This window comes from Mobula birostris, chromosome 32 (genome assembly GCF_030028105.1).
Source record: "Mobula birostris isolate sMobBir1 chromosome 32, sMobBir1.hap1, whole genome shotgun sequence".
NCBI classification, from domain to species: domain Eukaryota; kingdom Metazoa; phylum Chordata; class Chondrichthyes; order Myliobatiformes; family Myliobatidae; genus Mobula; species Mobula birostris.
Window position 1 is genome coordinate 8,428,336 of NC_092401.1, and position 26,752 is coordinate 8,455,087.

General features: G+C 43.6%; 1 long non-coding RNA gene across 2 annotated transcripts in view; it reads right to left on the bottom strand.

The window, feature by feature from the left end:
• LOC140191222 (uncharacterized) overlaps positions 1 to 26,752 on the bottom strand; it is a 78,830-nt gene that overhangs the window by 47,895 nt on the left and 4,183 nt on the right. Inside the window, exon 2 of one of the 2 annotated variants that reach the window (XR_011883791.1) lies at positions 20,277 to 20,451. This is a non-coding gene — a long non-coding RNA (uncharacterized lncRNA). Of the gene's footprint in view, positions 1 to 20,276; positions 20,455 to 26,752 lie in introns of both variants that reach the window. The other variant, XR_011883790.1, reaches the window with a different exon arrangement.

Sequence of the window (26,752 nt, forward strand, 5' to 3'; positions counted from 1 at the left end):
CCTTCATTCACTTTTCAAAGTGAATGGTATAAAGTACCATTCAGTCATGAAAATAAAAGACAAAGTGATGTTAGTTAAAAGCACGGTTAAATAAATAGGTTTTGAGCTGGCGTTTAAATGGGTCAACCGGGTCTGCTTCCCTCACATTTTTGGCGTTGAGTTCCACAGTTTAGGAGCATAGTTCAAAAAAGCTGACCGGCCCATTATCTTTTGAGGGAGATTGTTTACATTTAAGAGATTGGCAGAAGACCAGAGAGCTCAAGCAGGATATTAAAACAAAAGTGATTTTCTGATGTACTCTGGTCCCAGATCACTGAGAGCTTTAAAGACAAGTAAGAGAACTTTAATCTCAATTTAAAAGATACATGAGACCAACGCAAAGACGCTAGGGTGGGAGTGATATGCTCCTCATCCTGGTTTTAGTTAAAATTCCAGCAGCAGTATTTTGACTGAGCTGAAATTTGTCTTAGCAACACACACAAAGTGCTGTAGGAGCACAGCAGGCCAGGGAGCACCTATGGAAAGGTGTACACAGTCAATGTTTCAGATAGCGACCCTCATCAGTACTGGAAAGAAAGATCAGAAGTCAGAGTAAGAAGGTGGAAGGAGGGGAAGAAGAAGTACAAGGTGGTAGGTGATAGGTGAAACTGGGAGGGGCGGGAGGTGAAGTAAAGAGCTGGGAAGTTGATTAGTGAAAGAGATAAAGGGCAGAAGGGGGAATCTGATAGGACAGGGTATAAGACCGTGGAAGAAAGGGAAGTAGGAGGAGTACCAGAGCTAGATGATTGGCAAGGTGAGAGAGGGAAATGGAACTGGGGGAATGGTGAAGGGGGGCAGCAATTACTGGAAGTTGGAGAAATCAATGTTCTTGCCATCAGGTTGAAGGCTACCCGGGCGGAATACAAGGTGTTGCTCCTCCAGTCTAAGTGTGGCCTCATCGCAGCAGCAGAGGAGGCCATGGACTGACATGTTGGAATGGGTTTGAGAAATCGATGTTCATGCCATCAGGTTGGAGGCGGAAACAAATAGAATTTCTCGCGCAGGTGAAGTTTGTCTTAGATCGCTAAGAGTGCATTGCAGTAATCTTAAACACCAGAAAGTCTGTAGATGCTGGAAATCCAAAGCAACACACATAAGGTGCTGGAGGAACTCAGCAGGTCCGGCAGCATCTATGGAAATGGATAAACAGTTGACGGTTCGTGCTGAGATCCTTCTGACAATGCTGCCCGGTCTGTTAAGTTTCTCTGGCATTTTGAGTGTGTGCAGTAATTTGTCTATTCAATATAAAGGTGGCGGGGGGGGGGGGGGGAAGGAGTACAAGCTAGAAGGTGATAGGTGGTCAGGTGAGGTGAAAGGTAGGTGGGTGGGGGAGGGGTGGTGAAGTGAGAAGCTGGGAGGTAATAGGTGGAAAAGTTAAAGGGCTGAAGAGGGAATCTGATAGGAGAGGAAATGGGAGAAAGGGAAGGAGGAAGGGCTCCAGGGGGAGATGATAGGCAGGTGAGAAGAAGAGGCAAGTGGGGAGCATGAGTGGGGGATGGAACAAGAGGAAAGGGGAGGAGGAAAGAGTACTGGAGGCTAGAGAAATCGATGGTCATACCATTAGGTTGGACGGAATAGTGCAGGACCCAGAGACACGAGGCAGGGACAGGGAAGTCTTGGTACAGAGAAAGATTACTGGGTCCAAGAAAGGGAAGGGCCAAGAGAGTGGGATGGGAGATAGTGTTCAAGGAAGAGAAGAAGAGTGACAGCAGAAGAACTAGATGACATGCCCCAAGCAAAGGTACAGGGCCAAGAGGTAACAAAAAAAACACATTGGTAGGGCCCATGTATAGAAGACAGGGCCTGGTGATGGCAGATACCTCAGCCCCTGTGGATAGACACAGTCAAATTTTCGAACAGTGACTGGAAATGATCAGAGGAGCAAGTTATAATTTTTGCAGGGCTGTGAAGTTCAAGCTCAGCCTTAATAGCAAAACAAACCAGCAATCAACCTTGGGATTCCTGGGTCAACACACACACACAGCACGAGGGGGCATAACTTTAAGGCATTGGAAGGAAAATATAGGATGCAGAGGCAGGTTTTTTACACAGAGAATGGTGGATGTGTAGAACACACTGCCAGGGGTGTTGGTAGAGGTAGATACATTAGGGACATTTAAGAGATTCTTTGATGGTCACATGGTTGAAAATGGAAGGCTACATGGGAGGGAAGGGTTAGATCTATCTTGGAGTAGGTTTAAGAGTCAAAACGACATCATGGATAGCATCAGGACCTGATGAAGAGTCTCAACCCAAAACGTTAACTGCTTATTTTCCTCCATAGATGCTGCCTGAGCCACTGAGCCCCTCTAGTATGTTGTATGTTCTGATCCATATTTCCAGCATCTACAGAATCCCTCATGTCCCTGTGAATTTCCTGACTCAGTCCCCATACTTGTTGGGTTCACTGTTGTGTATTTTATAGTTTATTTACAGACTGACATCACTCTGTTAATGACCTCAGGCAAACAATTCAACAGCTGTGTGGCTCCAGCTTTGCAAAGGCCTTGAGTACAATGCAACCCAACTTGCAGTCTTGAGGGAAACAGTCTGTTAGGAGTTCCAGTGAACAGCTATGAGGTGGAAAGTGTGATTGGGAGTGGAGCGGACTGAGTAAAGGTGGAACTGATCACTAAAGATTGAATATCTGTACTTGAAAACCCACCAGACTCTGTGCGCTCAGATGTCAGGGCTCCTAGTTGTTCCTATCAGCCCACCAGGTTCTCCAGTCAATGACCAATCCTCTTCTGTTTCGTTAATGGGACTCAATGGGCAGTGCAAATGAAACAGGAATGTGATCGGAGTCACTAAGAAATCCAGGAAGCTCAAGAGACTGGCTATACAAACTCTCTGTGCTTCAGGACCACCTCTCAAATATCACTCCCCTCTCTCGTGAGTTGCTGCTTTAATGTGGGGGTGATAAGACAGATGGTCTCCTGCTTTGTAGTTTTGTGAAATTCTACATATAACTCAGTCAATGTGTAAAGCTGAGTTGTTCATTTGAACAGGATGTGGTGACACTGATAATACTGGGGTGGCAGGAAATGAACCGACCAATGAACTATGCACTCACTTGGGCTCTCTTGGATCTGTCTTTCTCCTACCTGCATACAGGCAGAGGCTAAAGAGCAAAGCTCCAGAGATTAGGACAACAAAGAGGTGGTTGCAAGAAGGAGAGGAGCGGCTACAGGATTGCTCCAGGTCAGTGGACTGGGCCATGTCCAAGAACTCATCTGTGGATCTGAATGAGTACACCATGATAGTCAAAGACACTATTAAAATAGTTGTACATGACTGTGTCCTCACAAAATCATTCAGAGTCTTCTCCAATCAGAAGCCCTGGATGAACCATGAGATCCACATCCTGCTCAGGGCTCGGTCAGAGGCATTCAAGTCTGGCGACCAAGAAAGTTACAAGAGGTTCAGGTATGACCTCTGGAAAGCAGTCTCTAAGTTCAAAATACATTTATTATCAAAGTATGTCTAAGTTATACAACCTTGAGATTTGTCTGCTTACAGGCAGTCACAAAACAAGGAACCTGAAAAATAGCATTTAAAAAAAGACCAACAAACACCCAATGCACAGAGAGAAAAAGAAGCACACACACACACACTTTGCAAACAATCAAAGCAAGCAAACAGCGTTCATAACAAAAATGAATCCAAGACATGAGGCCCGGAGCAGGCCCATAGCCTCAGCCCCAGCTCATCACACAGAGGGGCAGATCACCGCAGAGCTCGCAGCCTGGTACAGCCAGGGCAACCTTACAGTCTCATCCACTGTGCCACACAGCAACAAGCAGAACCAGCCCAATCCTCACCTCCAGTCCCAACACCCTGCATTTTCAGTCCAGCAGGCCTGGTTTTTAAACACTGGGCCTGGACATCACCCCCATATTCTGGCCTGTACCCGAGCTTTCCAAATTTGCCCAGTCCTTAGATCAATCCAACCATGCTCTCAGTTTAGGTGGACAGACTCCAGAAACTCCTCCACTCTGACCTTTCTCTGCTCCGCATGCCCGAACTCTGTCTTGAACATGCCTTCACCTTGTTCCAACTTAGCATTGCTCCCGCACGCCTCAACCCTCGAGTCCGCCTCAACTTCGCTCGCCTCTTCGTTGTGTGGTGATCGTTTACCTCAATTTTCCACATGTTTCTTGCTTTATGAACCTCCAGTCAGTTGTCGCCCATCTTCAGTAGCTCCATCTTAACCCAGCCATCTCAAGGCTGGTGGAAATTACAAACTACTCTTGAATCAACAAAGAATGCTCGACAGTTGTGGCAGGGCTTGAATACTATCACCTCTTATAAAGTTACATCAAGCAACATAGGCTACATCAGGGCTTCCTTTCCAGGTGAACTCAAAGCCCCTCCTATGTTCATTTTGACCATCAAAACATAGAAGAATGCCCTCAGCCCCTGACGATCCTATGATTTCAGTCTCTGAAGCCGACATGCAAGCAGCCATCAGAAGGGTGAAACCACAAGAAGCATCCAGGCCAGACAGGGTACCTGGCCAAATACTAAAACTCCATACTGACCAACTGGCTGGAGTGTTCACTGAGATCTTTATCCTCTCACATTGGCAGTCTAAGGTATCCACCTGCTTCAGTTATACTGGCACTTAAGAAGACTGTGGTAACATACCTCAATGACTGTCGTCCAGTAGCACATACATCCACAGTCATGAAGTGTTTGAGAGGTTGGTAACGAAACTCCTGCCTAAGAAGCAACTTGGATTCACTCCAATTTGCCAACCATAGCAAAAGGTCCACAGCAGGTGTTCACCTCAGTGGCACTTTTCTCAGCCCTGTAACATCTAGACAGCAAAGAAGCATACATTAGGATGCTCTTTATCAATTACAGCTCTGCATTCAATACCAACATACCCTTAAACTAATCAATAAGCTTCAAGATCTTGGCCTCAATATTTCCTTGTGCAATTGGATCTTTGATTTCCTCACTTGCAGACCCCAGTCAGTTTGGATTGGCAACAAGATCTCCTCCATGATCTCCATCAGCACAGGTGGACCACAAGGCTCTTTGCTTAGCTCCCTGCTCTACTCACTTTATACTTATGACAGTGTGGCTAAGCACAGCTCCAATGACATATTCAAGTTTACCGATGACACACTGTTATGGGCCGAATCAAAGGTAGTGATGAATCAGCATACAGGAGGGAGATTGAAAATTTGGCTGAGTGGTGCCAGAACAAAAACCTCCTACTCAATGTCAGTAAGACCAAAGAGCTGATTATTGACCAGGAGGAGGAAACCAGAGGCCCACGAACCAGTCTATATCGGATCAGAGATGGAGAGTGTCAGTAACTTTAAATCCCTCTGTGTTATTATTTTGGAGGACCAGTCCTGGGCCCAGCACATAATTGCAATTACGAAGAAAGCACAGCAGTGCCTGTACTCACTTTGCAAAGAATCAGCATGACATCTAAAAATTTAAGGAATTTCTATAGTTGTGTAGTGGAGAGTATATTGACTGGCTGCATCACAGCTTGGTATGGAAACACCAATACCCTTGAACGGAAATTCCTACAAAAAGTAGTAGATATGGCCCAGTCCATCGTGGCTAAAGCCCTCCCCACTACTGAGCACATCTACACAAAACAGGGAAGCAGCTTCCATCATGAGGGGCCCCCAGCACATGCTCTCTTCTCACTGCTGCCACCAGGAAGAATGTACAGGAGCCTCAGAACTCAAACCACCAGGTTCAACCATCAGACTCTTGAACCAAAGGGGGATATCTTCACTTGCCCTATCATTGAAATGTTGTCACAACCTATGGACTCACTTTCACGGACTCGTCATCTCATGTTCTCGATATTTATTACATATTTATTTATTTATTTATTTATTATTATCTCTTTCTTTTTGTACCTGTGCAGTTTGTTGTTTTTTGCACTCTGTTTGAAAGCCCAAGTTGATGTGTCTTTCATTGATCCTCTTATGGTTACTACAGTAGTCTATTATGGATTCATTGAGTATGCCCACAAGAAAAATTAATCTTAAGTGTTGTATATGATGACATAGATAATAATTTTACTTTGAACACACCTATTGTCTCCATCTCTCTCCACTCTCTCTGCCCTCCTCAGGACTCCCCCATTTTACAAAAAAATTAATAAATACATCAAGTTATAATAGACTCAAAACTATATTTTAATGTTTCTATTGCATCTTTCTCTAGTAAAACTCAAAGCACCTTGGTTCCCTTCACGAGCCAAAGATCAATTTTAGACAATAAAATCACATTATGCCACAAAGACCCCAGATTTCCATCTTCATTTCAAACCTAGCTCTGCCCTTCTCAGCTCACCTGTAAGTTAAAACCTTCATGCATGCTTTTATAACCTTTAAACGTGACTGTACACTTCTGGCTATGTTCCTCAATTTCACTCTTCAAAACTAATCAGAATTCTACTTCACAGTCTTTACATGCCCTGATGCATTTAGCCATCACCCTGCTGCCTGCTGACCTACACAGGCTCCAGGGGTTAAGCAATGTTTTGATCTAAAATTCTCTTCCTTTATCTCTATTTCTCAGTGCATTGCAACAACTGAGATCACTACATTCCAATTCTGTTTGCCATGATTGCCGTGAATTTATTTGTGGGCTTGCTTTCACATGCTAAGACCTCAGACTCTGCAAATATACCTGCTACTTTCACTCATTTAAGACACTCCCTCATATCTACCTCTAAGGCCCAGATATTGGTCACTTAATTTAGCCTGATAACATTCCTGCATCTTTCAATGTTGTCTTATGGCAATAGGAGTGCATAATGAACAATGTACATGTGTGAACTGATACACAGAAGCTGAGACGGACACACGCAGGCATGCACCTGCTCTCTCTCTCTCTCTCACACACAGGGAGTACGTTAATATACTAAGCTCATCACCACAAGTACTGGTGATGTATTTCAACCTGACATCCGACAACTGGACCTTAACCACATACGCAGATTGTGAAACTCAACATCTTCACTCTGTGCTCTCTAGCGAAATTAACTTCAAATTAAAGACAATCTAGTGCTATTGTTCTGTGCCCACTTGTTATTAGGCTGGGTACAAGGAAAATAATTTCATAGGGGAGACAGTCAGGATATGGTAGTCAAATCAGATGATCGTCAGGTTTGATATGAAATGGAAAAAGAAAGTCTCCACAAAATAACACGAGACCTCATCAGGTCTTAAATGTAATGGAACAAAAGATCAAAGATTTGACTTCCACTGAAAGTAAAAACATTTAGTGATTCTCAATCTGGAAGAAAAATCTCATTGATATTCCACTCATGATTTATCACCCCACAAACCCCGTTTGTTCACTGTGCGTCATACAGTGATCTAGTTGAGCAGCCTACACTGACAGGAAACATCAGGTGCAGAGAGGAAACAAAATTCTAAAAGATCCTATTTAAAATGCTCTTCTGCATTTTGGAGGTGTTCTTGATATTACAATGAGCGTGCCTGCTATTTTAAGGTTCATAACCTCCAATTAGTTAATCAATAATTAATTAAACCAGGAAAGATAAATTAATGAATGACACCCAGAAATTGTCTAATTTTTGATCATTCATTCCCAGCTATATTCTCCAAACTCCAGACTCCCTGAGTTTTTGTTGACTTTGAACTTGGCCAGGATTCCTTTACTCAAAAACTCATATATCAACCACAATTGAATGGTGGAGCAGATGTGATAGGCCAAATGGCCTAATTTGCTCCTATATCTTAAGGTCTTATGGCCTAACAGTTACACCAACTCTACATGCACAGTAACTTCAACGATCCCGCACACTGCGGTTCCCGACACATACTGGGCAACACAGCTTATCAAAGAACAGGATCTCTATGCCTTGGGAGGAGATGGCATAGTGCATTCCTCTGTAGTGGTCAGGTAGACAATTGGTAGTCAGAGGCTTGGAAATTGTGCAGTTATTTTTAACATTTCAAAAAGAAATGGATGAAGCAAAATACCTACACTTCAGGTCAATGGGAAGTTTATAAACGACCTGTCGAACTCATTCAGCTTCGCCCCATTTCTTATACCTGGCTATAGGAGACAATGGGCAGTGGGAAGCCAATCCAGCCGCTGTCCCACAGTTACCTACCAACTGCAGTACAACACTGTGTCATCACTATTACCCAACCCACACAGGGAGCCAATCATCAGTGAAGAAATAGATAGTATTTCCAAATGAGCTTTGCCACATACACAGTACTGTGTGGCATTGTTCTGAGATCCGGAGTTTATGCTCAACTCCCTACTATTTTTTTTTAGTTTCATAAATTACTGGAAACTTCCAGAGTTTTGGCAAGCCACTATTCTGTAACTGGGTAGTGTTTGATGTTGGAGACATCAATGAGACTGACCTTAATGCTGTGTGCACAACACAAATATGGTATCAACTCTGGACTGACTCCCATAAGTAGCCATCACACCTGACTAGATGCTGCCATCTAGTGGATAGTGTCAATCTGATATCCTCAATGCTTACAGCATTTTAAGTGAGAATCAGAATCACAATCAAAATCAGCTTTAACATCCATAAGACCATAAGATCATAAGACAGAATTAGGTCATCTGGACCATCGAGTCTGGTCCACCATTCAATCATGGCTGATCCTTTTTTCTTTCTCCTCCTCAACCCCAGTTCCCAGCCTTCTCCCCATAACCGTTGATGCCATTTCCAATCAAGAACCTATCAATCTCTGCCTTAAATACACCCAACCACCTGGCCTCCACAGCTGCATGTGGCAACAAATTCCACAAATTCACCACGCTCTGGCTAAAGAAATTCCTCTGCATCTCTGTTTTGAAAGGGCGCCCCTCTATCCTGAGGCTATGCCCTCTTGTCCTAGATTCTCCCACCATGGGAAACATCCTTTCCACATCTACTCGTCTAGGCCTTTCAACATTCAACATTCAAAAGGTTTCAATGAGATCTCCCCCCACATCCTTCTGAATTTCAGCAAGTACAGGCCTAGAGCCACCAAACGTTCCTCGTTCACCCTTTCATTCCTGGAATCATCCTTGTGAACCTCCTCTGGACCCTCTCCAATGCCAGCACATGTCTTCTAAAATGAGGGGCCCAAAGCTGTTCACAATACTCAGGGTGAGGCCTCACTAATGCCGTATAAAGCCTCAGCATCACATCCTTGCTCTTGTATTCTAGACCTCTTGAAATGAATGCTAACATGGCATTTGCCTTCCTCACCACTGACCTAACCTGCAAGTTCTGCACAAGGACTCCCAAGTCCCTCTGCATCTCACATTCCTGGATTTTCTCCCCGTTTAGAAAATAGTCTGCACATTTATTTCTACTATCAAAGTGCATGACCATGCATTTTCCAACATTGTATTTCATTTATCACTTTCTTGCTCGTTCTCCTAATGTAAGTCCTTCTGCATCCTACCTGTTTCTTCAACACTGCCTGCCCCTCCACCAATCTTTGTATCACCTGCAAACTTGGCAACAAAGCCATCTATTCCATCATCTAAAGCATAAAAAGAAGTGGTCCCAACACCAACCCCTGCGGAACACCACTAATCACTGGCAGCCAACCAGAAAAGGATCCCTTTATTCACACTCTATGTCACATCTTTCTACTGATTTGATGCCATTCTTTACCAGTAGAGCCACACCATCCCCTCTGCCTACCTTCCTATCCCTCCGATATAACGTGTAACCTTGGACATTCAGCTCCCAACTACAACCATCCTTCAGCCACGATTCAGTGATGGCCACAACATCATACCCAACAATCTGTAGAAGTGCAACAAGATCATCCACCTTATTTTTTATACTACGTGCATTTAGATACATCACTTTGAGTACTGTATTTGCTGTTCTTTCTGACTCTGCACCCCTAATGATTTGATACTCAGTCTGTTGACTGCAACTAAGTCCCATCACCTGCCTGCCCTTCCCGACAATTTGACTGCACGCTATCTTTACTTTTTTACCATCCGTCCTTTCCTGAGCCCCTTCACTCCGGTTCTCAACCCCCTGCCAAGTTAGTTTAAACCCGCCCCAACAGCTCTAACAAACCTGCCCGCAAGAATATTGGTCTCCCTCGGGTTCAGGTGCAACCCACAACTTTTGAACAGGTCATACCTGCCCCAGAAGAGATCCCAATTATCCAAGAACATGAAGCCCTGCCCCCTGCACCAGCTTCTGAGCCACGCATTTATCTGCTAAATCATCCTGTTTCTACCCTCACTGGCACGTGACACGGGTAGCAATCCAGAAATTACTACCCGGGAGGTCCTGCTTCTCAGCTTTCTACCTGGCTCTCTAAATTCTCTTTTCAAGACCTCATTGCTCTTCCTTCCTATGTCATTGGTACCAATATGTACCAAGACATCTGGCTGCTCCCCCTCCCTCTCCAAAATGTTGTGGACACGATCTGAGATATCCCCGACCCTGGCACCTGGGAAGCAACATACCATCTGGGTGTCCCATCATGTCCACAGAATCTCCTGTCTGCTCCCCTCACTATCGAGTCCCCTATCACTACCGCTCCCTTCTTCTCTCTCTTTCCCTTCTGCACCACGGACCCATGCTCGGTGCCTGTAACCCAGTCGCCGTGGCATTCTCCTGGGAGGTCATCTCCCACAAAAGTATCCAAAGTGGTATACTTATTTTTGAGGGGAATAGCCACAGGGGTGCTCTGCTCTAACTGCCTATTTCCATTTCTCCTGCCAGTCACCCAGCTACTCGCCTCCTGCAACTTCGGGGTGACTACTTCCCTGTAACTTTCATCAACTCCCTGTAACTTGCTGTCTCATATCACCGGCATATGTCATGAAATTTCTTAACTTTACAGCAGTAGACAATGCAGTACATGATAATATAGAAAAAAATGTGAATTACAGTAAGTGTATATGATATAAATTGTCCTGAAGCTGTCCTGGGTGGTGGGGATCCTAAATGATGGATGCTGCCTTTTAGAGGCACTGCTCCTTAAAGGTGTCTTGGATACTATGGAGGCTGCTGCCCATGATGGGGCTGACTAATTTTACAAGTTTCTGCACCTTACTTTGATCCTGTGCAGCAGCCCACATTCCCCCCACCCTCAATACCAGACAGTGATGTAGCCAGTCAAAATGCTCTCCACAATACATCCGTAAAACTTTGCGAGTGTTTTAGGTGAGACACCAAATCTCCTCAAACTCCTAATGAAATGTAGCCATTGTCTTGCCTTCTTTATAGATGCACTGATATGTTGAGACCAGGTTAGATCCTCAGATATATCAACAGCCAGGAACTTGAAATTGCTCACTCTCTCCACGTCTGATCCCTCTATGCGGACAGGTGTGTGTCCCCTCATTTTACCCTTTCTGAAGTCCACAATTGACTCTTTGGTCTTACTGACGCTGAGTGCAAGATTTGACCCCCTTACTGGTGTGGGAAGAAGTATCACACAAACTGTAGGTGTGGTCTAGAAGACGTGTGCCTTTGGGGCACGGTCCTGTGGATGACCCAGTTCCATGCCAAGGTCACCAAATGAAGCACTGCGGGATGTTGAAACATCAGGGCAGCAGGCAATGTGCGTTGCTGTAGGGAGGCCCCTGTACTCGAGCGACCACTATCTCTCTCTTAATGGCGAGAGTCCGTTGGCCCTCGAGTTGGAGAACTCGGACAAGTAACGCGGTAGTTGTAACATCGAAACAGTGAGCTGCTGGTCTCCCCTCCTGTTGTTGCCCGGAGTGACGACTCTCTCCCTTGCTAGTTAGAGAGAGAGAGCCTGTCTGAGACGTTAAGTGTTGGGATGGATAGTAGATTTTGATGGACACTAGATCATGGTCTCTTTGGGGACTTTTCTATTGCTTGGATGGTGGGAGGTGTAGGTTAGTGCTTTTGCTAGAGCACGTGGTCGGGGGGGAAGGGGAAGAGCTGATGCTTTTGCTGCTGCTTGTGCATGAGAGGGGTGGGGCTTTGGGTTTCTAATGCTTTCTGTCATTCATTCTTTGGATTGTTTTCTGTTTCGTGGATGTCAGCGAAGAGTAAGAATTTCAGGTTGTATATTAAATTGAACCATAATATTTTGATTTCTGTCTGTCTCTGCTGACACTACAGCCTGGGCACAGCAGAGTGTATGAATTGGAATTAGGAAGCCCAGCTGGATATTCAGTCAGATCCCTTCCATTTACTGCTAATAACTCAAAACATAAAGAGTCATGAAGTCACTAGCTATATAGTAGTCCTGAACCAGGCTCTTCAACCCCTACTCTCCAATGCTGACCAAGCTAGTCTCATTCCTCTAAACCTTTTCTATACATAGAGCAATCCAAATGATGGGAGGGAGGTTCACTGACACCAAGGGTCAAACATGAAATGTGCTCCATCTTGTTCCTTGTAAGTATGAGCAAAGAGTTAATAAAAGTAACAAGTTTAAATTAACAACACACTCAGTTTTCTGTTTCTATACCCTTCTATATCAAGTAAGATTCATTTATGACAGGGGTCCCCAACCTTTTTTGCACTGTGGACCGGTTTCATATTGACAATATTCTTGCGGACCGGCCGACCGGGGGGAGGGGAAGGGGGTGCGGGTAGGATTGCCAATGGGCAAGAGTAGCAGTCAAATACATTGTTAACCCCCAGAGACTACAATGACCATGAAGCCTTGCGCGGGCACAAGTGCGCATGCATGTACGTGCCGATTCTTTCTACAAATCATTTTTGGCGATTCTGTTCAGGGGGGGTGTTAATCACGACTGGAATATAGGTGATAAGTGGCTAATACACTCAATTTCATTTCTAAAAGGGTTTATCTAACGAATTTAATATTGAACACACAGCGCATATTTTCCTCGCATGAATATAGTGATAAGTCAATTATCAGCAGAGCTTGAAGTCAGTGTTAAACGAACTTCCAGTAGAAGTGGTAGAGGCAGGTTCTATATTATCATTTAAAGAAAAATTGGATAGGTATATGGACAGGAAAGGAATGGAGGGTTGTGGGCTGAGTGCAGGTCGGTGGGACTGGGTGAGGGTAGCATTTGGCATGGACTAGAAGGGCCAAGATGGCCTGTTTCCGTGCTGTAATTGTTATATGGTTACATAAGTAAGTCAATAGCATCATAACATTTTAAGTAATGTGTGGATATTAAACACACAGCACATATTTTCCCCGTATGAACATATAAAATCATTGCAACACACCAATATCGCTGAATCAGTGGGAGCCCTGGGCTTGTTTCCCTGCAACAAGACGGTCCTATCGAGGGGTGATGGGAGACAGCGATACTTGAAGGAGGTTCCTTATGTCCAGTCTATTCCGCAATTTGGTTTTCGTTGCATTCATTGCAGAGATATGTTGGAAATGGAAGCAATGTTTTCAGTGCTTTCGTGGCTATCTCAGGATATTTAGCCTTGACTTTGATCCAGAATGCCGGCAGAGATGTTATGTCAAACATACTTTTCAGTCCGCCGTCATTTGCAAGCTCGAAGAATTGATCTTCTTCCCGCGCTGACATGGATGACGCGTGGGTAATGACCTCGTGTGCATTCAAGCTCAGCAGTGGGCATGACAGGGAATGAGGAAAGGTGCAGCTGACTCATATCGCCAAATCATATCGTTTCCTCGCGGCCCGGTAGCACATGCTTTGCGGCCCGGTGGTTGGGGACCGCTGATTTATGATACAGTGGTTAATGCCTTCCTTTCAAATCAGAAAGGAAATCATTGCCCACTGCGTCACAATCAAAATTTCTGAATGGTTTTCAGTAATGACATGGAGGCAAAAAGACAAAATCCGTAACAAATAGTAACAGATAAAATGAGCTTCAAATGGTTGAATGATTATTTCTTGCACTTTTTTCATATGTCTCAAATCAAAAGCTACAGTTAGTATCAGCTGCTGTTTAACAGGTCCAGTCCCGCATCAGAGCATAAAAATAGGCCCTCATTTCAGTGCAATATGAAGGAATATTACATGATAGGAGTTGGGATGGGTGCTCTGTCTTCAAGATTAGATACTAAACCGTCTTATCTTTTCTCATGGTATTTTGAAAAATCCCATTGTAATACTTCAAAGACCAGAAAAGTTCCGCTGCATACTTATCTTACAATCAAACATTATTCCAGCACATTATCAGCTCATTATCACAAAGTGGATTGTAGGAATCTTTGGTTCAAAACTGGCATTTTTTTTCTTCATAACAGAAGTGACCTGACTCCAAAAATGTTTCACTGTCTGGGAGAGGATAGCTGAGATATTGATAGGAATGGTTAAATTTAAGATAACAGCAGAAAATGTTCAAAGTACAAGCAACACACACAAAATGCTGGAGGAACTCAGCAGGCCAGGCAGCATCTATGGAAAAAACCGCAGTCCACATTTCAGGCTGGGACCCTTCGGCAGGACTGATGCAGCTTGGCCTGCTGAGTTCCTCCAGCATTTTGTGTGTGTTGCTTGGATTTCCAGCATCTGCAGATTTTCTCTTGTTTGATGTTGGAAGTACGTGTAGAATTTGTGTGAAGAGAAATAGTTGACATTTCAAGAAGGCAATCAGCAGCAACAGCTTTACGGAAAATGAAGAGTGTACCCCACCGCTGTCTGCAAGGTGCTTGATTGTTCTCTCCGTGACCGTGTGAGCTCCCTCTAGGTGCCTCAATTTCGTCCCGGAGTCCAAAGATGTAGCGGTTAGAAAGTTAATAGATCATTATAAAGCGTCCTATGCTTATGCTACGGTTAAATCGGAGTTGCTGGGCAACGCAGCTCAAAGAGCCAGGAGGGCTTGTTCTGCGTTGTATCTCAATAAATAAATAAATTTAGGTTCACGATTAAAAAACAAGAGATCTGCAGATCCTGGAAATCCAGTGTAACACACACAAAATGCCTGCAGAACTCAGCAGGTCAGGCAGTATCCCTGATGAAGGGTCTCGGCCCAAAATGTTGATTGTTCATTCCTCTCCGTAGATGCTGCCAGACCTGCTGAATTCCTCCAGTATTTTGTGTGTATTACCTAGGTTCAAGCTTGCAGTGTCCATCTGATCTCCCCATAATAGAGAAAACCGCAAAGTAAAATATTGAAGGTTGTGCACTGAACTGAAGTAAGTATTTGGCATTGTGTTTGGCAGAGACATTGTGGACTGAAGCGCATGTTCCTGTGTTGTATCGTCCTTTGCTCTAAATATATAATTTCTTTAGGTGAGAGGATCATTTGGGGTTCTCACCAATTTAAGGATGGTGAGAAAAGAGCAATTAATGCATCTTTTATGTCTGCAGGAAGAACAGAAGGGGTGTAATGGTGACTGAGAATTGAATTAAAAGTCCCCTGAAGCAAATAACTCCATAGATTTACTAGAAGGAAAATTGGGTAAAAAAAAGGAGTTTTATGAAGGCTATAAGTCGTAAAATGCCAAATAATGGTAATTGGAGCTTGGCAAAGGGGAATATGAGGAAAAAATTAGTCCTCAGAACACTCACAAGGCAGCAACTATGGAAAAGAACAAACAGTCGACTTTTTGGGCGAGACCTTCTTTAGGACTATGTTTGTGACAAGAAGGGTTCCGCCCTGGTTCTGAATGCGGGAAAAGCTTTGGGAGAAGAAATGAGGGAAATTAAATGGAGGGGAGCCAACACAGTGTAAATAAAGAGCAGCATGACAGACAGCAGGCCTCATCTAAGCAATAGTAATGAAGATGGAAAAATTAATAGAACGTAATCTTTTTGGGAAGCAATCTAAAAGGAAACAGAGTAGTAGGGGGTCCAGTGGTCGACAGTGAAAAGGTGAACTGCAGATTCATTACCTATACTTGCTATATGAAACAATGAGAGAGTGGTCATTATCAAAAATTGTTGACTTCAATGTGAAGCCTGAATGACAGTAAAGTTTCTTCACCTATCTCACAATCACCACCGCAACTTTGCACTGTCACTAATTTTGCCATCTCATTGATTTATGTTTGTCAAATGTGCTATGTTATTTTACGTAACTAGTAAGACACATTACCATGAATCAGTTGGTATGATCCTTCAATTTGGTGCAATGCTAAAGATATATTTAACCATATAACAATTACAGCACGGAAACAGGCCATCTCGGCCCCTCTAGTCTGTGCCGAACTCTTACTCTCACCTAGTCCCACCGACCTGCACTCAGCCCAAAACCCTCCATTCCTTTCCTGTCCATATAGCTATCCAATTTAACTTTAAACGACAACATCGAACCTGGCTCAACCACTTCTGTTGGAAGCTCATTCCACACAGCTACCACTCTCTGAGTAAAAGAGTTCCACCTCATGTTACCCCTAAACTTTTGCCCTTTAACTCTCAACTCATGTCCTCTTGTCTGAATCTTCCCTACTCTCAATGGAAAAAGCCTATCCACGTCAACTCTATTAATCCCCTTCGTAATTTTAAACACCTCTATCAAGTCCCCCCCAACCTTCTACGCTCCAAAGAATAAAGACCTAACTTCTTCAACCTTTGGTTCATCTTCAACAGAGTGGTGAATCTGTGGAATTCTCTGCCACAGGAAACAGTTGAGGCCAGTTCATTGGCTATATTTAAGAGGAAGTTAGATATGGCCCTTGTGGCTAAAGGGATCGGGGGTATGGGGGGAAGGCTGGTACAAGGTTCTGAGTTGGATGATCAGCCATGATCATACTGAATGGCAGTGCAGGCTCGAAGGACCGAATGGCCTACTCCTGCATCTATTTTCTATGTTTCTATGTTTCTCTGTAACCTAGGAGATGAAACCCAGGCAACATTTTAGTAAACCTCCTCTGTACTCTCTCAATTTTATTGATATCTTTCCTATAATTCGGTGACCAGAACTGTACACAATACTCCAAATTTGGCCTTACCAATGCCCTATATAACTTCAACATTACGTCCCAATTCCTATACTCAATACTCTGATTAATAAAGGCCAGCATACCAAAAGCTTTCTTCACCACCCTATCCACATGAGTTTCCACCTTCAGGGAACTATGCACCAACAGCATTCTTCAATGCCCTACCATTTACCATGTATGTCCTATTTTGATTAGCCCTACCAAAATGTAGCACCTCACATTTTTCAGCATTAAACTCCATCTGCCATTTTTCAGCCCACTCTTCTAACTGGCCTAAATCTCTCTGCAAGCTTTGAAAACCTACTTCATTATCTACAACTCCACTTATCTCAGTATCATCTGCATGCTTACTCATCCAATTTACCACCCCATCATCCAGATCATTAATGTATATGACAAATAACATCGGACCCAGACAGATCCCTGAGGCACACCACTAGTCACCGGCCTCCAATCTGACAAACAGTTATCCAGCACCACTCTCTGGCGTCTCCCACCCAGCCACTGCTGAATCCATTTTACTACTTCAATATTAATACCTAACGATTGAACGTTCCTAACCAGTTTTCCATGTGGGACCTTGAAGTCCATATAGACAACATCCACCGCTTTACCCTCGTCAACTTTCCCAGTAACTCTTCAAAAAATTCAATAAGATTTGTCAAACATGACCTTCCACATACAAATCCATGCTGACTGTTCGTAATCAGACCCTGTCTATCCAGATAATTATATATACCATCTCTAAAAATATATTCCATTGATTTACCCACCACTGACGTCAAATTCACAGGCCGATAATTGCTAGGTTTACTCTTAGAACCCTTTTTAGACAATGGAACAACATGAGCAATACGCCAATCGTCCGGCACCATCCCCGTTTCTAATGATATTTGAAACATTTCTGTCAGAGTCCCTGCTATTTCCACACTAACTTCCCTCAAGATCCTAGGGAATATCTTGTCCGGACCTGGAGACTTATCCATCTTTATATTCCTTAAAAGCTCCAGTACTTTCTCTTCTTTAATCATCGTAGTTTCCATAACTTCCCTACCTGTTTCCCTTATCTTGCACAATTCAATATCCTTCTCCTTCGTGAATACCGAAGAAAAGAAATTGTTCAGAATTTCCTCCATCTCTTTTGGCTCCACACATAGCTGTCCACTCTGATTCTCTAAGGGACCAATTTTATCCCTCACTATCCTTTTGCTATTAATATAACAGTAGAAACCCTTGGGATTTATTTTCACTTTACTTGCCAAAGCAGCCTCATATCTTCTTTTAGCTTTTCTAATTTCTTTCTTAAGATTCATTTTACACTCTTTCTATTCCTCAAGCACCTAATTTACTCCATGCTGCCTATATTTATTGTAGATACCTCTCTTTTTCCGAACCAAGTTTCCAATATCCCTTGAAAACCATGGCTCTCTCAAACTTTTAACCTTTCCTTTCACCCTAACAGGAACATAAAAATTCTGTACTCTCAAAATTTCACCTTTAAATGACCTCCATTTCTCTATTACATTCTTCCCATAAAACAAATTGTCCCAATCCACTCATTCTAAATCCTTTCGAATCTCCTCAAAGTTAGCCTTTCTCCAATCAAAAATCTCAACCCTGGGTCCAGACCTATCCTTCTCCATAACTATATTGAAACTAATAGCATTGTGATCACTGGACCTGAAGTGCTCCCCAACACAAACCTCCGTCACCTGACCTATTTCATTCCCTAACAGGAGATCCAACACTGCCCCTTCTCTAGTTGGTATCTCTATGTATTGCTGCAAAAAACTATCCTGCACACATTTTACAAACTCCAACCCATCCAGCCCTTTTACAGTATGGGCTTCCCAGTATATGTGTGGAAAATTAAAATCTCCCACAATCACAACCTTGTACTTACTACAAATATCTGCTATCTCCTTACAAATTTGCTCCTCCAATTCTCGCTCCCTATTTGCTGGTCTATAATACACCCCCATAAGAGTTGCTACACCTTTTCCATTCCTCAATTCCACCCAAATAGCCTCCCTAGACGAGCCCTCTAATCTATCCTGCCAGAGCACCGCTGTAATATTTTCTCTGACAAGCAATGCAACATCTCCCCCTCTTGTCCCTCCAATTCTATCACACCTGAAGCAATTAAATCCAGTAATATTTAATTGCCAATCACACCCCTCCTGTAACCATGTTTCACTAATAGCTACCACATCATACTTCCAGGTATCAATCCATGCTTTAAGCTTATCTACCTTTCTTATAATTCTCCTAGCATTAAAATAAATGCATTTAAGAAATTTTCCACCTCTTACTCTCTGTTTATCACTATCAGTGCAAACAACTTTACTATTTTCTTTTTCTTCCTTCTTCCCTATATCTGTTCCTACACTCTGGTTCCCCTCCCCCCTCGTATCTAGTTTAAATCCACTGGAGCCTCTCTAGCAAACCTACCCGCAAGGATATTTGTCCCCCTCCAGTTCAGATGTAGACCATTCTGCCGGAACAGGTCCCACCTTCTCTGGAAAACTGCCCAATTATCTATAAACCTGAAGCCCGCCCTCCTGCACCATGTCTTCAGCCACATGTTGATCTGCGCTATCTTACTATTTCTAAACCCACCTGCACGTGGCACTGGTAGCAATCCTGAGATTGCTATCCTGGAGATCCTGTCCTTTAACTTGGCGCCTAACTCCCTAAACTCACCTTTCAGGACCTCCTCACTCTTCCTACCATGTCATTGGTCCCAATATGGACCACGACATCCGGCTACTCACCCTCCCTCTTGAGAATACCGAGAACTCGATCCAAAATATTGAGGACCTTGGCACCAGGGAGGCAACAGACTATCTGGGATTCTCCATCTCTTCCACAGAACCTCTTATCTGTCCCCCTAACTATCGAATCCCCTATCACTACTGCTCTCCTCTTTTCACTCCTTCTCTTCTGAGTTGAGGGTCTCATCTCGGTGCCAGAGACGGAACCACTGCAACTTGTCCCTGGTAGGTCGTCCCCATCAACAGTATCCAAAACAATGTACTTATTATTGGTGGGAACGGCCACAGGGGTGCTCTGCTCATTCTGTCTATTCCCCTTCCCTCTCCTGACAGTCACCCAGCTACCTGTCTCCTGACTCTTAGGGGTGACTATCTCCCTGTAACTCCTCTCCATTTCTATTTCTACCTCTGCCTCCCGAATGATCCGAAGTTCATCCAGCTCCAGCTCCAGTTCTCTAACTCGGTTTGTCAGGAGCTGCAGCTGGATGCACCTTTCACAGGTGTAGTCATCAGGGACGATTGTGCTCAGCCTGACTTCCCACATATTGCAAACGGAGCACTCAACTGCCCTAACTGCTGCCTCCATTACCTACTCTTAAGGTAATTAGATTTATTAAAGGAATTTACCCGGTCTTACCTCACTTGGAGTGAAGCTCCTCCTCAGCCTCTGCTTGCCGAAGCCTCAGGAGCCAAAGCCTTCCTACTCTGTCTTCCTCTACTCCGTCGCCCGCTCCGTTAGTCTGACCTCTTTTAAATACCCCCGCTGCCTCACGGTCTGACTTACACGTGCTTGCACAGTCTGCCCTGTTCAACTGCTGAAGAAAATTATTAAGAAAAAAATTAGGGCAGGTATAATGGATGAATATAAGTGCTGATAAGGATACAAAGGAAGTTCAAGTGGAAGTAGGTATTCAAAAAAACAAATTAGGAGCAGTGGTGCTCATTCCTGCTTCACAATTCAAGATAATCATTCCTGATTTGATTCTAACCTCAATTCCCCATTCTCAACAATCCCCAGTTGTCTTTCACTATCTTGCATCATATCCAATATCTCTAGTTTAAAAAATAATTAAAACCTCTGCCTTTGAGGAAAAGAAATCCAAAGACATGACTCCTCCTCTCAGAAAAATAGGCAGCCCCTTTTCTTAAACAATGACTCCCAGTTCCAGATTCTCCCACAAGCAGAAACATCTTATAACACCATAAGATAAAGGATCAGAATTAAACCTGCATCCTTTTCACAGGCAACCTTATCACCCTTGTATTTTTTTATATCAACAGCAAATCCACATACAGTACACCACACCTTTGTCAATAACAGACTTTAATTAATTGAGAGTACAGATCCCATAAGATATAGGACTACAATTAATCCATTTGGTCCATCAAGTCTGTTCTGCCATTTCATCATGGCTGATCTATTTTCCCTCTCAGCCCCAGTCTCCTGTCTTCTCCCCGTATCCCTTCATGCCCTGGCTAATCAAGAATCAACCAACCTCTGTCTTAAATATACCCAATGATGGCCTCCACATGTGCCTGTGGCAATGAATTCCACAATTTGCTACTCCCTGGCTAAAGAACTTCCACCTCATCTCCTTTCCTAAAAAAAACCCTCTAATCTGAGTCTGTGTACTCTGTCTAGGCATCCCCACCAAAGGAAACATCCTCTCCACATCCACTCTATCAAGGCCTTTCAACATTCGACAGGTTTTAATGTGATTCTCCACCCCCCCCCCACCCCATTCTTCTGAATTCCAGTGAGTACAGGCCCAAAGCTACTAAATGCTCCTCATATGACAAGCGTTTATGTCAAAGGCCTTCTGAAAATCCAAGTACACAACATCCACCAATTCTCTTTTGTCTATCCTGCTTATTATTTCTTCAAAGGATTCCAACAGATTTGTCAGGCAAGATTTTCTCTGATAGAAACCAAGCTGACTACGGCCTATTTATCAAGTTCCTCCTAGTACCCTGAAACCACATCCTTAACAATCAACTCAAACATCTTACCAACATCCAAGTTCAGACTAACTGACCTATAATTTTCTTTCTTCTGCCTCTCGCTTTTCTTGAAGAGGAGAGTGACATTTGCAATTTTCCATTCCTTCAGAACCATGTCAGAATCAATCGATTCTTGATCATTACCAATGCCTCCACAATCTCTTCAGCCACCTCCTTCAGAACCCTGGGTGTATACCATCTGGTCCAGGTGACTTATCTACCTCTAGAACTTCCAGTTTCCAGAAAGGTTGATAAAGGCATAGCAGTGGGTATGGTCTACATGGAATTCAGCAAGGCATTTGACAAGGTCCCACATGGGAATTTGGTCAGAAGGTTCAGTCACTTCAAGATGAGGTACTAAATTGGATTAGACATTGGTTTGCGGGAGAAGCCCAAAAGTGGCAGGAGATGGTTGCCTCTTTGACTGGAAGCCTGTGACTAGTGGAGTGCTGCAGGGATCAGTGCTGGGTAGGTTAGTGCTTGTCCTCTGTATCAATGATCTGGATGATTACGTGGTTAACTAGATCAGCAAATTTGCACATGACACAAAGATTGGCGGTGTAGTGAACAGTGAAGAAGACTATCAAAGCTTGCAGTGAGATCTAGACCAGCTGGAAAATGGGCTGAAAAAATGGCAGATGGAATTTAATGCATATGTGTGAGGTGTTGCACTTTGGTAGGTCTTACACAGTGAGCAATTGGGTACTGAGGAGTGGGGTAGAACAAAGGGATCTGGGAATACAGGTCCATAATTCATTGAAAGGGGTGTCACAGGTAGATAGAGTCGTAAAGAAAGGTTTTGGCACATTGGCCTTTATCAATGTATTGAATACAGAAGTTGGGGATATTATGTTGAAGTTGTATACGACTGTTGAGTTCTAATTTGGAGTATTACGTGCAGTTTTAGCCACCTACCTACAGGAAAGATGTAAATAACATTGAAAGAGAACAGAGAAATTTACAAGAATGTTACTGGAGCTGGAGAATCCTGAGTTACAAGGAAAGATTGAACAGGTTAGAACTTTATTCCCTACAACATAGAAGATTGATGGAAATTTGATAGAGGTATACAAAATTATGAAGGGTATAACTAGGGTAAATGTGAGCAAGCTTTTTTCTGCTGAGGCTGGGTGAGACTATGAGAGGTCATAGGTTAAGGATGAAAGGTGAAGTGTTGAAGGGGAACAAGAGGAAACTTCTTCACTCAGAGGGTGGTGAGAGTGTGGAATGAGTTGCCAGCACTAATGGTGGATGTGATTTCAATTTCAACCTTTAACAGAAGCTTGGATAGGTACAGTACATGGATGGGTGGGGTATGGTGGGCTATGGTCAGGGCATAAGTCAATGGGACTAGGCAGTTTAAATGGTTCGGTACAGGCTAGATGGGCCAAAGGGTCTGTTTCAGTGGAGTATCACTCATTGTCAATATGATCAAGGAACTGATAGTAGACCAGGAGAAGGAGCTATGATGTTATGGCTATTACAGAGACTTGGATGGCTCAATGGGCAGGAATGGTTACTTCAAGTGCCGGGCTTTAGATGTTTCAGAAAGGACAGGGAGGGAAGCGACAGAGGTTGGAGGCGTGGCATTGTTGATCAGAGATAGTGTCATGGCTGCAGAAAAAGAGGAAGACATAGAGGGATTGTCTACAGAGTCTCTGTGGGTGGAAGTTAGGAACAGAAAGGGGTCAATAACTCTACTGGGTTTTTTTTATAGACCACCCAATAGTAACAGGGACATCAAGGAGCAAATAGGGAGACAGATTCCAGAAAGGTGTAATAATAACAGGGTTGTTGTGGTGGGAGATTTTAATTTCTCAAATATCGATTGGCATGTCCCTAGAGTGAAGGTTTATATGGGGTAGTTTGTTAGGTGTGTTCAGGAAGGTTTCTTGACACAATATGTAGATAAGCCTACAAGAGGAGAGGCTGCACTTGATCTGGTATTGGGAAATGAACCTGGTCAGGTGTCAGATCTCTCAGTGGGAGAGCATTTTGGAGATAGTGATCACAATTCTATCTCCTTTACCATAACATTGGACAGAGATAGGAACAGTCAAGTTAGGAAAGCATTTAACTGCAGTAAGGGGAAATATCAGGCTATCAGGCAGGAAATTGGAAGCATAAACTGGAAACAGATGTTCTCAGGGAAACATACGGAAGAAATGTGGCAAATGTTCAGGGGATATTTGCATGGGGTTTTGCACAGGTACATTCCAATGTAAGAAGAAGAGGATACGCTAGAGCTTTTGGAAAGCATCAGGTTGGATAAGTCACTGGAACCGGACAAGATGTACTCCAGGCAACTATGGGAGGTGAGGGAGAAGATTGCTGAGCTTCTGGCGATGATCTTTGCATCATCAATGGGGACAGGAGAGGTTCCAAAGGACTGGAGGGTTGCAGATGTTGTTCCCTTATTCAAGAAAGGGAGTAGAGATAGCCCAGGAAATTATAGACCAGTGAGTCTTAATTCAGTGGTTGGTAAGTTGATGAAGAAGATCCTGAGAGGCAGGATTTATGAACATTTGGAGAGGCATAATATGACTAGGAATAGTCAACATTGCTTTGTCAAAGGCAGGTCGTGCCTTACGAGCCTGTTTGAATTTTTTGAGGATGTGACTAAACACATTGATGAAGATAGAGCAGTAAATGTAGTGTATATGGGTTTCAGCAAGGCATCCGACAAGGTACCCCATGCAAGGCCTATTGAGAAAGTGAAGAGGCATGGGATCCAAGGGGACATTGCTTTGTGGATCCAGAACTGGCTTGCCGACAGAAGAAAAGAGCAGATGTAGACAGGTCATATTCTGCATGGAGATCGGTGACCAGTGGTTTGCCTCAGGGATTGGTTCTGGGACTCCTACTCTTCGTGACTTTTATAAATGACCTGGATGAGGAAGTGGAGGGATGGGTTAGTAAATCTGCTGATGACACAAAGGTTGGGGGTATTGTGGATAGTGTAGAGGGCTGTCAGAGGTTACAGTGGGACATTGATAGGATGCAAAACTGGGTTAAGTGGCAGATGGAGTTCAACTCAGCTAAGTGTGAGGTGGTTCATTTTGGTAGGTCAAATATGATGGCAGAATATAGTATTAATGGTCAGACTCTTGGCAGTGTGGAGGATCTGAGGGATCTTAGGGGCTGAGTCCATAGAACACTCAAAACTGCTACGCAGGTTGACTCTGTTGGTTAAGAAGGCATATGGTGCATTGGCCTTCATCAATCATGGGACTGAGCTTAAGAGCTGGGAGGTAATGTTGCAGCTCTACAGGACCCTAGTCAGACCCAACTTGGAGCACTGTGCTCATTTCTGGTTGCCTCACTATAGGAAGGATGTGGAAACCATAGAAAGGGTGCAAAGGAGACTTACAAGAATGTTTCCTGGATTGGGGAGCATGCCTTATGAAGACAGGTTGACTGAACTTGGCCTTTTCTCCTTGGAGCAACAGAGGATGAGAGGTGATCTGATAGAGGTGTACTAGATAATGAGAGGCATTGATCATGGAGATAGTCAGAGGCTTTTTTCCCAGGGTTGAAGTGGCTAGCACGAGAGGGCACAGTTTTAAGGTGCTTGGAAGTAGGTACAGAGGAGATGTCAGGGGTAAGTGTTTTACGCAGAGTGGTGAGTGCATGGAATGGGCTGCTGGTGACAGTGGTGGAGGTGGATATGATAGAGTCTTTTCAGAGACTCCTGGATAGGTACATGGAGCTTAGAAAAATAGAGGGCTATAGGTATCCCCAGGTAATTTCTAAGGTAAGGACATGTTCGGCACAGCTTTGTGGGCCAGAGGGCCTGTATTGTGCTGTAGGTTTTCTATGTTTCTATGAAAGCAGAGGTCCAGAATTCAGTAATCATCGGAGGATCGGAGGTGGAGAGGGTCAGTAACTTTACATTCCTGGGTGTCACTATCTCAGATGACCTGTCCTGGACCCAACATATAAATATAACTGCAAAGAAAGCACAACAGTACCTCAACTTCCTCGGGAGTCTGCGGAGATTCAGCATGTCATCAAACTTCTATTGATGTGTGGTGGAAAGTGTGCTGACTGGCTGAATTACAGCCTGGTTTGGAAACACCAATGCCTTGGAGCAGAAAATCCCACAAAAGGTTGTGGATTTGGCCCAGTATATGACGGGTAAAACCCTCCCAACCATTGAGCACATCTACATGAAATGCTGCCGTAGAAAAACACATCCATTATCAAAGGTCCTCGCAACCTTGGCCATGCTCTTTTCCCACTGCTGCCATCAGGTAGAAGGTAGAAGAGCCTCAGGACTCGCACCACCAGGTTAGAGAACAGTTACACCTTTCAACCATCAGGCTCTTGAACAAAACGGGATGACTACACTCATTTAAGGACTCTTCTATCTTGTTATTTCATGCCCGTATTTATTGATATTTATTTACTATCTGCATTTGCAGTTTGTATACAATTTACATTTCCTGATGTTAACAGTTTACTGATCCTGTTTACAGTTACTGTTCCATAGGTTTGCTAAATATACCCACAGAAAAAGAAACTCAGGTTGTATGTGGTGACTTGTATGTACTCTGATAATAAATTTTACTTTGAAGTGTAAACTTTGAGCATACAGGAGACAAAATGGGAGAAGGGATAGTCAAGGTAGCTAAGTGGGTTTATTGTAGCTATTGGTGGATAACTTGTCTCTCAGAATAGAGATAGAGAGATCCAGAAAAGAGAGAGAAGTGTCAGAAATGTTCCAAGTGAATTTGAGAGTAGAGTGGAAGCTAGAAAGTTCCAGAGGAATGGAAAAGCTGATAAAACTGCTGAGATCCGCATGACTGCAGAAAGCCACAACAATTCAATCATCAGAGTAGTGAAGAAAGAGTTGAGGAAGATGCCAGAGTAGGCTTGGAACAGTTACTGTTCCATTTAGTTAAAAAGACAGAAATGCTATAGCCTATACAAGGGCCCATAGGTACATCTTAGATTCAATGGAAGTGGGAGGTATTGAAAAAGAAGTAGTGAGGGTAAGAACAAGTTCTGCAGATGATAATTTTGTTCCAGAAATAAGTATATACACAGTGGCACACATCAAAGTTGCTGGTGAACGCAGCAGGCCAGGCAGCATCTCTAGGAAGAGGAAGG